The 12,399-nt window shown below is 34.6% G+C and overlaps 1 protein-coding gene and 1 pseudogene across 1 annotated transcript in view; one reads left to right on the plus strand and one right to left on the minus strand.

The window, feature by feature from the left end:
• The window catches only part of MAGED1 (MAGE family member D1), a 52,083-nt gene that overhangs the window by 12,432 nt on the left and 27,252 nt on the right, over positions 1–12,399 (plus strand). The window lies entirely within an intron of this gene.
• LOC111734363 lies at positions 853–971 on the minus strand (annotated as a pseudogene).

Genomic DNA, 12,399 nt, shown 5'->3' on the forward strand with positions numbered 1-12,399 from the left:
AGTTATTTAGCTAAAATTAAAGCATATTTACAATTAGGAAATGCTTATTCCTTCTTGGTTATCAGAATATTTTCCCAGGATCCTGGCAGGTAAGAAGTGTGAGTGAACAAAGGAGGAAGTCAGAAGGTGAGAGAGGCAACCGTACACAGTCTGAGAATGTCAAAAGTGCTAGGATACCAGTGGGCAAGATAAGAAGCCTAGAAAACTTAGATAGACTATTAATTAATTAATTAATTAATCAGCCAATCAAGTAAGTAAAAATGTAGTAATCTAGATTCTGCTGGATGAAGAGGACATATAGTTGAATTAGATGTATTTTCTAATGACTCTGGTGAGTGAGATATACACAGACGTTGTAACAGGGAGTGCTGTGGTGGAGAGACCAGGGTGTGGTGCTGTCAGTAGAAATATGGAGAAGGGTCCTCTAATCCATCCTAAAGGCTCAGGGAAGGCCTCCTGGAAGGCACCATGTTAAGAATTTAATTTTCATAGAAGTAGCCACTAATTTGGCAGTGGATGAGAATCCTCTGAGTGGGGACCAGAGAGCAAACTGTCATTTAGACTATGTATAATTGCTGCTGGATACACCACCTAGCCTTGTGTTTTGGAAATACTTGAATAAATGGGCAGTTGAGAGGCCACCCTGTTATCTAGTAGAGCTAGAGAAAGGGGCCAAGTAGAAAGGAATAATTTCATAAATGGTTAAATTTATGCTATACTATTGATTACTTTAGCCCTCATGGAAGAGCAGCTTCTTCTGTTTTCCCCAGTATGCCATGAAATTCTTATCATTTTCTGTATACACCATGTGTTTTTCATCTTGTTTAAGGGATCTTTTTTTTTTTTTTTTAACGCCTACAGCACCTGGTCTTCCTAGGTGGTCTCCCATCCAAGTACTAACCAGGCCCGACCTTGCTTAGCTTCCGAGATCAGACAGGATTGGGCTTGTTCAGGGTGGTGTGGCCGTAGAAGGGATCCTTTTACCTTGGTTTCATAAAGGTTATCTATATTCTCCTGTAAAACTTTTATGATTTTTTCACAAATAAGTTTATGGTCCACTTGGAATTTATTTTTGTTTATTATATGATGTAGAGATCTTCATTTTTTTTTTCTGGATGATTAATCAGTAGCTCCAGGACTGTTTACTAACTAGTCTAGTGTTTCTCCACAGATCTCTAATGCTATCTCTGTAATACTCCAGGTTGTAATATGTGTCTGCTTCTAGATATTCTGTTCTGTTCCATTGATCTATTTGTCTATTTCTATACTAATACTACACCGTTAATTATTATAGCTTTGTAATGCATCTTCATATTTGGTAGGGAAAGATCCCTTCCTTGTTTCTCTCCCTCAAAAGTATATTCTTTACCCTTTATTTTTTCATATGAATTTTAAGATAAGTTTAACATGGTCTGTAAGAAACACTGAAATTTTGATTAGAACTGCATTTTATTTATAGATTATAGAGACAGAAATGGCACCTCTACAATTAAATACCTTTAATCTAAGTATTTTTTTATGTCTTTGAAAAAAGTTTTATAATTTTCTCCATAAGGGTCTCATAAATATTTTGTTAGACATATTTCTGTGTACCTGATAGTTTTTGTTGCTATTGCTAATATTTTTAAATTACATTTTGTAATTATTTGTGACTGGTATATGGAAATGCTTGATTCTGGTGTATTGTTTTTATTTATTTTTATTTTTAATTTATTTTTTCTATTTTCTAATTAAAATAGTCAATATGCAATATTACATTAGTTTCAGATGTACAACAAAGTTATTCAACATTTATATACCTAATGAAGTGATCACCACTATAAGTCTAGTAACCATCTGACACTGTATAAGGTTATTACGATGTTATTGACTATTTTCCCTGTGCTGTACATCACATCCCTCTGGCTTATTTATTTTATAACTGGAGGTTTATACCTCCTATTCCCCTTCACTTTTTTTCACCTATCTCTCAACCCCTTTCCCTTTGGTAACCATCAGTTTGTTGTCTATATATATATATATATATATATATATATATATATATATATGAATCTGTATCAGTTTTGTTTTGTTTGTTTATGTTTTTCTAGATTTCACATATAAGTAAAATACAGAATTTGTCCTTCTCGGACTTATTTCACTTAGCATAATACCCTTTAGGTCCATCCATGTTGTTGCAAAAGGCAAGATTTCATTCCTTTTATGGCTGAGTAATATTTCATTGTATATATGTACATCTTATTTATCCATTATTCTATTGATGGATACTTGGGTTGTTTCTGTATCTTGTAAATAGTGCTGCAGTGATAATTGGTCTATTAGATTTAGATCCTTACACCTTGCTAACCTCTTTCTTCAGGTTCAATTGTTTGTTTTTAGATTTTATTAAGTACTTATATAAACTTTATATAAAACATATTATAAGTTCATGAATCATAAGTATACAGCTCAATGATTTATCATCAAGTGTTTTTGATTCGCTAATGTAATTAGTGAATAATTGTAATTTTAACTTTCAATCCTTGTATCTTCATAATTTGATGTTATTCTGTATAAAATAAAGTAGAATTTCTTTTCTGAAATGATGTTACTACTAAGTATCCTTGAGGGCTTATGCTCTAATTAGCTGTGTTTAATGTGTAAGTACTTTTGAAGTTATTAAAGAAAGAAAATTACCTTTACTTGGAAATGCCAGTGGATTTTAATAAAAGAGCCTACAGGGTGGTGATATTTCAGTTAGTTGACCATAGTCCAGGATTTGGTCTTCAGCATTTATGAAATGCTGAAATGAAGTTTGATGACAAGGAAGTACAAATTATTGTACCGAGACTAAAGTAGACATAGAGATAAAAACACACATCCTTAATCATATATACAAAGTCCCATTTGCCGTGTAAGGTAATATATTCACAGGATCATGACCTAGTATATATATTAGTATAATATATTTTTTCCAGTGACTAGAATACTCAGGGCCTCTCTCCAGGACATGTCAGTTCCAGTACTGGGGTACTTCGGAAGTGAAACCGAGAAAACAGTATGTTGCTTACTGTGAACGTGGAATCAAAGCAAGGAAGATCGAGAATCTTACAAACATGGAGTCTTTTGCGCAGACATGAGTTACTTGACGAATACATTTGGATGGTCTACCCTCTCTTCATCACACCCAAGTAGTGTGTGAGGCAGGCAGCAAGATGTAGTGGGAAAATATTGACCTTTGTAGCCCGTCGACAGGGATTTGAATCCTAGTTCTTTGTGCATTGATTGACTTTAGGCAAATTCTTCAGAGTTTCATTTTTCTCACTGGTGAAATAGAATCATGACACTGTTGATTTAAAAGAAATATATCCTTTCAAAATATTTGTTATATAGTAAATCCAAGAGAATCGTGAGTTTATATTTGTTTATCCATGCCTTTGGGTGATGAGGAAAGTGCCAGTGATCCTTTCCTAATCTGTCAAAATGATCTTAGAAGTATTAATATGTTTCCAGATATAGAGATGGCAATTGCAAATTTGTCACCGGATATATTAACTTCCTTTTGTCGTGGTAATAAATTATGACAAACGTAGATAACAAATACAAATTTATTGTCTTACAGTTCTGGAGGTCAGCAGTCCTAAAATCAAGGTGTTGGCTCCCTCCAGAGGCTGTAGGGGAAAATGTTTCCTTGCTTTTTCCAGCTTCTAGAGGCTGCCTATATTCTTTAGTTCATGGTCCTTTTTTTCCATCTTCAGATCCAACAGTATATATAGCATGTTAAACTCTTTGACTCTGACCTTCTTTCATTGTCATGTTTCCTCCTCTGTCACTGATCTTCCTCCTTCCTTCTTTTAAGGGCTCTTGTAATTACATTCAGCCCATTATGATAATCCAGGATAATTAACCCATCTCTAGACCGTTAATCATATATAAAAAGTCCCATTTGCCATGTAAGGTAACATATTCACAGGATCAGGACCTAGACATCTTGGGATGGCCATTATCTGTCTACCACACAAGGTTAATGAATTACCAAGTAAGATACCTAATTAGAATTACACATTTCTTTTGTATGTCATTTTCATAGAACAAAGCATCTATTTCTAAAGTTGTAGGAGTCTCACAAAATGCCTTTCTTTAAATAATACTTCCAAGGAAAGATATATATTAACAGTGAGTGAGTGGAACCAGTTGATAACAGTTATGAATATTTGTAAGTCTCCATATTGTAAAAGAGAACAAGATTGGCATTCTTATTAAGAGTATCAATTTAACATCTTTTAAATTTAGATTATTTGAAGTAATGGGGAAGCAAAATCGGCTCCGCCCCTCCACAGCTGCAGGGAAGAGAATATAAAGCCTTCACATCTTTTCGAGTTTCCTTTTGTTGATTGTGGAGATCTGCATTGTAAAGTTAGGCTCTGGAATTTCATTATCTAGTTTTAAAGAAAAAGCAGGTCTGGAGCCCAGTTTTGCTTGTAGAAATGGAAAAAGGGCTGAAAAGGACTTTATTTATTATCAGCGAAATTTTGTATTTTGTGCCTTGTACAGTAGTTGTTAAGATTAGGTATGTTTACTTTTACAAGTCCCTGGCACCTGCTTGCTGAACAAGAGCAGTTTTTCTTTTACGCTTTTTTTTGTACTTTCCACATTTTTGTCTCTTTGTATTGTACCCTGATGATTTCCTTTGACCTGTCTTAAATTTTAACAAATTATTTTCTTTTTTATTGAGGTAACATTGGTTAATAACATTATATAAGTTTCAGGTATATTATATTATAATTAGCTATCAGTGCACACTATCATGCTCACTACCAAAAGGCTAGGTTTCTATCTGTCATCATACATTTGACCCCCTTTACCCATTTCACCTTCCTCCTCCCCCACCCGCTTTGCAGCTGTTAACTGCCAATCTGTTCTCTGTATTTATGAGTTTGTTTTTGTTTTGTTTGTTCTTTGTTGTTGTTGTTTAGATTCCACATTTCCACATATGAGTGAAATAATACAGTTGTCCTTTTCTGTTTGACTTATTTCACTTAGCATAATATTCTCAAGATCCATCCATGTTGTCGCTGTGAGGGCTAACAAATAATTAATACTTTTCCTCCCACCTTCTAAGTTCTAGCTGGGCTAATAATCAAATTAACAGACTGATTAACAGGAGAAAATAAAAATTTTAACACATGCACATGGGGAATTCCCATATGCATGAAAATTCCAAAGACAGTGAGGCAACATTGGGTCTAGATGACATTTGGACAAAGGAGAAAAGGGGGAAATGGGGGACGTCTTAGATTTCAGAATTGAGAGCAGGTGATTTACAGGTAGTTGAGGAAGAGGGGAACACACATGGCAGAGAAGTTCTTGCTAGGCAACTCAGAAGCAGTGGAACACAGGGTATCTAGTTGACAGGCCACTGGCTGAAGCTTCACTATTTACCATACTTAATTCAGATTAGGCTAAGGCAACATCCTAAGATTCCCTTCCTGAAGCAGGTTTTTCTTGGACAGAAATGGGGAGGGTGAAAGGTTCTTTCTGAGTCTTGTCTCTTAATAAACAGATTAAAAATCAGTATCCCAAAAAAGGCAGCTTCATGGTGGCAAAACTTTGGTTTCCTTCATCACAAATGGCAGTATTTCACCTTTTTTATGGTTTAAGTTGATAGCTTTTTATCCCTTTTCATTTGAGGTACTATATTTTATTCTAAAAGTTTGATTAGGTTTAATTATGGTATACTATTTGTTTTGGTTTCTTGCTGCTTGGAAATATCTTCAAGTGTGTTATTGACTTCTTTATCCATAGTAAAATAGTTATAGTTTGTGTTTGCTAACCCCAGGGTTTGAAGTCTTTTCTGTTATCAGCTGATCTTGCTGATTTGCTTCTTTATCTAATTCAAAGCTCAAGGATCCCAGGGTAAATTATGTAATTCAACCTGAGTTGCAAAATGACCTGCTTTCCATCCATTGTAACCCTGAGACGGGTAGCCCTTTAGGGGTCCAAGCTTATTGTAGGGAGGGTCTCCTGTTGGTTTTCCTATTCTGTGTCTTTCTGGGCTTTAATCTCTGTCTCCTTTGCTTTTCAAGGCAACCAAAATGAAACTTATTTTGGGTGTGGTCGTGGAAGGGAGAATGGACAAATGTGCTCAAGGCAGAAATTTGCTTCCCAGCTTATTTACTTCTTTAGGGTCCCCTTATCCCATGGTGTTGTCCTGCCTGATGTTTCCATATTTTTATTGCACTGTTCTTTTATTCATTCTATGTAGATGCTACTTCTTTTTTATCAGGATTTTTTTAAGTTGTTTTCAGCATGAGGGTTTGTCCAAACAACCTGATGGACAATTATCAGAACTAGGAAAATTTCCTATAACTCTTTCCTACATTTTCTTTGACATTAGATTTAGGCTCAGAAATTCTTATTACTTTTTGAGTTTTATTTCCTTTATTTTATAGCGGAAACATCTAGTGCTCAGAAAAGTAAAGATACTTGTCCAAGGCTACAATACAAATAAGTAATAATATTGGGACTTGAGCCCAGCTCTGTTCAACTCTGAAACCTTTGTGCTTAACTGGTCTAATGCACTGTATCCTTTGGATCCCACTGTAAAAGTTCCTGAATTATGGGACATCTTTCTTCTAGAAGGAGAGTAAATGACTCATTGTATTTTCTTTATCAGGTTTTATTTCTCAAGGTCGACACTCTCCCTACCTCTGGGAAATACGTGCATTACACAAGGCCTCTGCCTGTTTCTAAGACATCCTAATAAATAAGAGACCCGCTTTCAACACCCTCCCTCTACATTTCAGAACTGAATTTATGAACATTTAGTACCCTAGCTCTAACCACAAAGTTTCATTTCTGTTTCAACTGAAGGATTTTCCAACTCAAAAGACCAAAATGTATTCCCAGCTGAGTCTGGAGAGAACTAAAGACAGGGATCCAGGAAGAAATCCTCTTAGGTGAGAGAAGGAGGGAGAATGAGATAGGTAGGGGGACTTAAGAACTTTACAGCTTTGTTAGATAGTGTTAGGACAGTTTTGAAATATTGGTCGGTGAATGTGCACAAAGCACCTTACATAGTAGAAAACACAGGAGCTTTGGACCCAGACACACGAGTTGACTCTCAGTTCCTCTACTTACTAACTCTAAAATATTGGATAAGTCAGTTCCCCTCTTTGACCATCAATTTCTTTATGTATACAATTGGAATAATAATACCTATCTCTCAAGGTTTCTATGTGAAATATAGATAATATATTTCAGTGAAATGTTTATGTTTGGTACATGCTTACTAAATAGTTGTCATAGTTGTTAATCACTGTTGTTGCAATTGTAGGGGCAGAAAAAATTTCCCTTCTTCCTTTCTATGTTCTTTGGCTGGTCAATTTAATAATTAAATTGACATAAGATCAAATTAACAGAAGAAAAACTAATTTAATTTTGTATGTACAAGAACCACATCAAAATATAAGACTGAAAAAAGTGACCAGAGCAGGAAGCTTTAAGAAGCTTTTATAACTTTTAGACAAAGAAAAAGTAAATTTGTGAAGAATTGACAAGGCATAGGGGTTTGAGCTGGGGACAATAAATGGTAAAAAATTAACAATGTTTGTTTATACAGGCTTCTCTGCCCTAAATTCCTTATCTCTGGTGATAAGGATGCCTTCTACCTTTCCGTTACAGGGAGGTACTTGTTACATAGGAGATTTATCTCCTGCTTTCAGAAGGACAAAGAGGGTCAGAGTATCCTTTTTTTAACCACTGTTTCTCAAGTACCTTTATTTAAAAGTAGTCTGCCAGTGTAGCATATTTTGGGGTGACATTCTGAACCCCTATGCCCCTCTCAAATTTGTCTGGTGGGTGCCATAACATCAGGCAAGAAAGAGTTCTTTCTTTTCCTGTTTTCTTTGTGATTACCTTTTGTTTGCATGCCAAGTTACTTCTCCCTTCTCTAATGCTTCCCCTTTTTTAGTACCGTGCAAATGAATCTCTTGCTTTCTACCTTTCAAATCCTTGCTTTTTGCCTAGTTCTACACATTCAACACCGCCTTTGTTCAGATAATTTTCCCATTTCCCTACTCAGTTGAATCTCTTTCACTGTCTCTTCATTGATCTCCAAACAAACCAGTCATCCTCACATCACTGTTTCTCCTAGTCACTTTCTCTCTATGTTGGGAGGTCAGCTAAAAATACAACAAAAGCCATCAAGTTACTGGGTCTTAGCAGGCCTTAATTTCCTGATTAATTTTCTTTCTACCTTATATTGGCAGCTTCTTTTATTCAAGTAAAAGTTATATATTTCTTTATAATTTTAAACTGTTTGTTTACAGTTATCTATCTTTTTTTACATATTTTGTATTATAAAAGTAGAGACATGCTCATTGTGAAAATTTTGGAAAACAAAACTATAAGGAAAGAAATAAAAATCTATTTCATTACCTAGAGATAATTACTATTAACTAATTGATATATACAGTTTTGTATCTTGATATATTAGCTTGCCAGTCCTGCCATAACAAGGTACCACAAACTGGGTAGAAAGAGGAAATTATTAATTCTACTAGGTGAGATGAAAGGTATGTACATGTTGTCAGTATTAACTGCTGGAGCTGAGGAATAGAAGAGAGTCATTCCAAGCAGTGGTGATATGAGCAAAGACACATTATATGAAATAATTTGGTGTTTACAGTACTTTTATGGTATGTTCAAGAAGTTTAGTATAGTTGGAACATAGAGAGTGAGAGAGGATGTAATGTGAAGGAAATAGTGGTCAGATCATGCAGACCCTTAAATGTTATACTAAGAACAGTGGGGAGATATTTGGGGATTTTAATCAAGGGATTAACAGGATCAGATTTGCATTTTAGAAATATCCAGTGGATGAGAGTATGTTGGATAGACTGAGGACAGGGCTGGGTACAGAGAGATCAAATCAGAGGCTATTAAAAAAGAGGAGAGATGTTGAAGCCTGAGTCAAAACAGTGGGAATGAAATGAGTGAGAATATATATATATATATATATATATATATATATATATATATATATATATATATATATATATATAATATATATATATATTTATTTCTCATATACGGTGGGAATGAAATATATTCTCATTTAATTCCCACCATATATGAGAAATTAAGAACTCAGTCACTAACTAGACATAGGGGCTGATGGAGAAGAATGAATCCAGGATGCTGCTCAGTTTTCTTTCTGCCTTGGCTGGTTGAGAAGATATGAAAGCCATTTCATGAGCCAGAGAACTCAGAATGAGGAGCAGGTTTGAGGGGAAAAAATGATGAGTTTAATTTTGAATGTGCAAATCCTGAAGCACCTTTGGAATGTCCAAGAAGAATTATCCAGTAGGCAGTCAAGAATTTATTCTGCAGCCGTGAAGCAAGTAGGGTTACAGATAGATTTGGAAGTCATCAAGTATAGAGGTGGTTTTAATTAAGGTATGAATGAGATTGCCCTAGAAGAGTGTATGGACTAAGAACAAAAAAAGGAGGGTAGGCAGCATCCAGGGCAGAATCTCAGAAACAGGTACTTTAAGGAAGAGCAAAGAAAGCTGAGAATGAGCAGCAGGAGAGGTTAGAAGGGAACCAGATGAAATACTGCATTCTAACTGTGCCCTCTCTGGCCATCTGAGTTTTCTTATCCAGAATAAATGTCCTTTCTCTTGTCTTCAGTCTTCCTTGTCCCTGACTATTTTGGACCCATAATTTCCATTCTCACTGTACTTGTGAGACTGGAGCTACTAGGTTTTCTGGCAGTCACCTCTCAAGTGTAAAACTCCTCTTTGATTATTGCTACAATTTAAGAGCAATTTAGAACATACCCCACCAAATGTTGAAAAAGAATAAAAAGCAAACATTGGGGGCCCTTAATTTTCTACATATGTATGCCCCTACCTCTTTTGATCTATTCTGTTAGCCATATTTCAGTAAATCCAAGTTCGCATTATATCCTTTTCCTTTATAATTAAATAGCTCCCTTTATAATAAGAATATGTTTTATTTTGTATTTGTTTTATAGTAAGTATAATATATGGATATAATATATTCTGTATTATAGTAAGAACTATATATGGATTAAAAACCAAATAGTAACAAAAAATGGCAGCATTTACCTTTACCTCTTCTCACCCACCAGGGTCAAATACTTGAAGTAGCCAACTCTGAAATATGTTAGCTGTTTCTTTTGGTTATCTCAGTAATTCTAAACAATATGGCTCTACTATTATTTCTTGAGTTACTAATTTCAGAATTAGCTGTTGATTTCTCTTTATGGTAGATGAAGATTAAACTCTCACTTTTTCTCTCCTCCTTCCCTTCCTCATGCTTCTAATATAGTTATAGCATACATTTTGGTTAATGGTAATGTTTATATTCTTGTGACTTCTTGTGATTGCGCAAACATTGTTTACTACAGAGACAAGTAGTGAACTGTGATCACATTTCTTTTCTTGTACAAATTTCTTTCATTTCTAGAGTTAATAATTGCTTTTAACCTACATATTTCTATCCTTTCCATGAGATCTACCATGTCTTTTTTTTTTTTTTTTTTTTTTTTTTTTTGCAACATGCTCAAGTAAGTCAGATTATTTTCTGGAAGTCCCCTTTCTAGAGCATTCTCTTCTGTTCCAATCTTGACTATTTCTAACCCTAACTCCTGGAAGCTTTTATATTTCCATTTTATCACTGATATTCTGAAATTTCATGATGTTGTCTGGATATTTGTATATCTATTGTGCCAGACACTTGGTAGACTCTTTCATTTTGTATGCTCTTATACTTACGCTCTGGAAAATTTTATTATTTCTTTAATAATTTTCCAGTTTCATAAAGACAGATTTTCATCTATTTTATTTATTTCTGTGTCCCCAGTGCCTAGAATGCCTGATACATGATTGGCACTTTTTATTTGTTGAATAAATTTATTACTATTTACATTTAAAATAATGCCAATAAACCCACCATCCAGGACAAGAAATAAAACATTAACAGTACCTTAGTGCCTCCTTCTCCAATCACACCCTTCTGTCTGCCTCGACCTAGAGATCACACTACCCTGACTTTTATATTCACAATCCCCTTGGTTTTCTTATGGTTTTATCACCTCTATGTGTGTCCTTAAACAATATGTTATTTAGTTTTGAAAAAATTGAAAAGCAATCACGAATTTAGTTGTGTGAGGAAAAGGTGGTATTGTCCCTGTTAGATAAAGTCCTCCAAGAAAACAGAGATTATGGGTCAAAGACTGACTTCAGCTTCCCTAAGAATTTAGTAAAGACATTTCCGGGAAAATTAGTATATGCGATCATAAAATTTAGTGTTACTGATGAAAGTCCTATGTCTGTCTGATTTTTCTATTGTAGGTAATTTTTTTTCCTTCTGTCTATAAGCTTGTAAGATGTTTTCTTTATTCTTTCACTTCAGGAATCTGACCAGGGTATGCTTAAGTGTCTTGGAATATAACCTCCATGAAGGCAGGGATTGTTGATTGTTGTTCACTGATATATCTCAAGTGCCTAAAACAGTGCCAGACACATAATAGGTCTTCATTAAGTGCACTGATTAAATTTATTAACAGAAGCATAAATTAACAAATGGATAAATGAATCAGTCAATGAATCAGTCTTGTCCAAAATTCAGAGGGCTCATTCTTTAGCTCGGGATAATTTTCTTCTATCATTTTTTAAATATTGCTTCCTTTCCCTCTGTTTCTTTTCTCCTTTAACACCCCATCCACCCAAACCATATTAACATGGTAGGTCCCTTGGAACTACCTAAATATCTTAACTTGTCCCTTATTGAATCTATTACTTTATAATTATTATTATTATTACTTTTTGCTCAGTGCTTTCATATAAATCTTGCACTTGATTTTTTAGCCCAGTAATTCAAAGCTCATCAATGACCTTCATCTTTCATCCTATTTTTTAATTGGACTTTTTTAAGCTTTGAGCTCCAGAAAGTTTTTGTCGCGTCTGTACTATACTTGACTTTCTTAGGTCTTCTTAATTTTTAGTCAGGTTTTCATATATCTTGTCCAGTAGTATTGTTGCATTTCTCTTTGACTTCTGAGACATTGTTTGTTTGTACATTTGTTTTTATGAATGATCACTTTGTGAGCCTTGATGTAGGTTAGAAAAAGTATATTTGGGTCAGTACCGCTAGAACAGCAACTATGTGTAGGTATGAGAAGTATTCCTATGCAAAAGAGATTACCTGTGAAGCTGAATCATCACATTGCTTTATTTCCAGAGAAGAGTTGTCATTTCTTTACAACAGTGGTTGTCCTATGGTAAAACTGTGAAAATTCCAATGTTTGGGACTACTTACCTTGGACACAAACTATACTCTGAAATGGTGTTCTTTCACTGAGAACAGTCAAGCAAAGTATTTAAGTTTGTA

Source organism: Pteropus vampyrus, unplaced genomic scaffold (assembly GCF_000151845.1).
Source record: "Pteropus vampyrus isolate Shadow unplaced genomic scaffold, Pvam_2.0 Scaffold1002, whole genome shotgun sequence".
Taxonomy (NCBI): domain Eukaryota; kingdom Metazoa; phylum Chordata; class Mammalia; order Chiroptera; family Pteropodidae; genus Pteropus; species Pteropus vampyrus.